This window comes from Pinus tabuliformis, chromosome 1_1, assembly GCF_031772625.1.
Source record: "Pinus tabuliformis cultivar Carrire ecotype Pingquan chromosome 1_1, CPIR1, whole genome shotgun sequence".
In the NCBI taxonomy this organism is placed as follows: Eukaryota; Viridiplantae; Streptophyta; class Pinopsida; order Pinales; family Pinaceae; genus Pinus; species Pinus tabuliformis.
Genome location: NC_142297.1, coordinates 136409360 through 136412364, shown reverse-complemented (window position 1 = coordinate 136412364; position 3005 = coordinate 136409360).

Below are 3005 nucleotides of genomic sequence, written 5' to 3'. Positions count from 1 at the left end.
GGACCTCTGCGTAGCGTGGGATCGGTTGGAAGGGCACTGTGCCAAGATCGCCGCACTAACAGAATGACTCGGGATGAGTCACGATGATTATGTTGGGGGCCTGTTGGGCATCAGGTCCCCCACAACAGGTTTGGGGTGCAAACCCCAAGTTTTGGAAAACAATATTGTAAGTCTCCATGAATTGAGGGCACGGAGCATGAAGCGTAGAATTAAGTCACAGGGTTGTTTGCCATAAACATTGTATTGTAAGCTAGTGTAAAGTCGGCCTACCCATGGTCCGTGGACCATGGGATTATATAAATAGAGCGAGGGTCTAAGTTGTAAGAGGAAATGAAGGTAGGAATTAGTGAATTAGATAGTCTTAGGGAAGAGTCTAACTATCTTGGGTCGTAGTAGTAGGTAGAGGTTCTGCAGCTGAGTGCGCAGAGGCCTAGTAGAGTCCACAGCTAAGTACGTAGGGCGAATTCGAGACTGTAATCGGGACCAAAAGCTAATAAAGAGAAGTTTATCCTAATTCTATGCATCTTGTCTTGAATCGTTATTTTGTTGTTATGCATTACTTTTACTCTGTTCATTTATTGTGCACAATTAGGTAGATATTTATATGGTTCAGAATACTTATATATGAAAATAATCTAAGTAATCAACTTATAGTGCATAATTAGGAAATAACTGGGTAAATAACAAGGATCGCACTACGAATGTGACTGCGTGAAGATAGCATCGTAGGCCGTGGGGTGCCCACTGGTGCATGTAGCACAATGAGTGCGAAGGTTCGACCGCATACCAATCTGAACATATCATACATCTCCAGGGTGTGGAAACCTGGTTCTAGCACCCTCCCATACTACTTTGTGTGAGACCTCAGTCTCCGCTTCATGGATTGTTGTCGAAAGGGCCAGTAGTACCAAGATTTGCTTGGCTAAATCTCCTTTGAACCTGGGTCAGGCCCCACTAATCCAAAATTGTGTTATTTATCTGGTCTTGTATGTGGATGATATGTTGTTGGTTGGAAATGACAAATAAATTATCCAAGATTTGAAGATCCATTTGTCCTCAAAATTTGACATTAAATATCTTGGGGCTGCAAACTATATTTTGGGCATGGAAATTAAAAGAGATCGGACGAAGTCAAAACTCTCATTAAACCAGAGAAAGTATGTGGAGACAATATTGAATAGGTTTAATATGCAGGATAGTAAACCAGTGAAGGTTCCTATTCCTGTAGGTGTAAAGTTATCTGCTAAAAAGTGTCACAAGACACAAGAAGAGGAAGAGGACATGTCCCGTGTTCCATATGGAAGTGCAGTGGGTAGCCTGGTGTATGCGATGGTCTGTACTAGACCAAACATTTCACATGTAGTTGGAGTATTGAACAGGTTTATGTCAAAACTAAGGAAGGAGCATTAGATAGTAGTAAAGCGGGTTTTCAGGTACTTTCATGGCACTAATGATTATGGTTTGTGCTACCAAGTAAGACTAGAATTGGACAGAGTGTTGGATATTCCTGGCTTTGTTGATGCAGACTAGGCTAGAGATCTGGATCAGAGAAGATCTACAAGTGGGTATGTGTTTAACCTATTTGGAGGTGCAGTCAGTTGGATGAGTGAGAAACAATTTGTAGTAGCACTATCAACTACAGAGGCAGAATACATGGTAGCCACTCATGCAAGGAAGGAAGTGGTTTGGTTTCAGAGATTCTGTTCAGATATGGGGTTCGTACATGGAGTTATAAGGATAGAATGTGGCAGCCAAAGTGCAAGTTTTCTTGGCGAAGAACCCTACATATCATTCAAATACAAAGCACATTCATGTTTAGTATCACTTTGTGAGGGATATGATAGAAGACAAAAAGGTGTTGCTAGTAAATGTGGACACTTTGAAGAATACTGCAGATGCATTGACAAAATCTGTGAGCTCTGAGAAGTTCTCTTGGTGTAGAGAAACAATGGGCATTGCAGGGCTGGATAAATGACTAAGCTCTATTGTGGCCCCTTGTGGAAATAAAACAACAAGTGGGAGAATGTTGGGTTGTGTTATATTCTTTCCATGACTAGCCCACATAGTTAACCGGTGGGTTAGAAGGGGGGTAGAGCCCCCGCTTCGTTGCACCGATTGCGTAGTGGGGGGGAATCATAGGGGGTTTGAGGGGTGTAGGTAACCCCACTCTAAGGGGTCTGGGGCAGCACCCTAGAAAATTTTGTTTTTGGACCCTAAATTAGGTTGGGCAGACCTACCTATGGTTTTGTGCATGATTTTTCGCACATGGTTTTGGACACGATGGTTTTTGGTCCATGGTTTTGGACACGATGGTTTTCGTTCCATGATATTGGATGCTTCAGCATGTGTAAATAAGTATTGTAACATTGAAAGGAAAATAATGAAAAATCAAGCTAGTAGTCCCGATTTTGGGATCCAGGGGAAAATCTCTATGTATATGTGTTTTATGTGTTATGCTCTCGCATTGTTTATTTTTTGTGTTTTAGAATTCGTATGCAGGTAATTTCTATACAGGGTTAAAACCTACAAATTTTAGATAGTGACACAATAGTTCCCCATGCATTTTAGACTACATTATGGAAGAATATGGACAAGAGGTTGAAGAGGTCTATATTATTACGTCTATAGATAGATGAGCAAGAAAAAGTAGTTAATAGGAATTCGGTGTAGATTTTTAATGGTTACTATCAGAAGCATCTAATGGCTTGGGATTAAAATATGGTATATATAAAAAAATCTTATAATATATTAGTCCACTCCCCTACTATTAATTCCGCACTTGAAACTTGTTTTGGATATTTCCCCCTTCACATTTGGATATTGCACATGGACAGTAAGGAGGATTAAGGGATGATTCCATGGGGGATTCCTTCAGGGAAAAACAATTGTTGAGAAGATTGGGAAAATCCATATATAGGTACAAGGGACATTTCAAAAGTCACAAGAAAAATACAAGGCATATCATGATAAGCATATGATAGAGAGATCATTCAAGGTGGGAGATA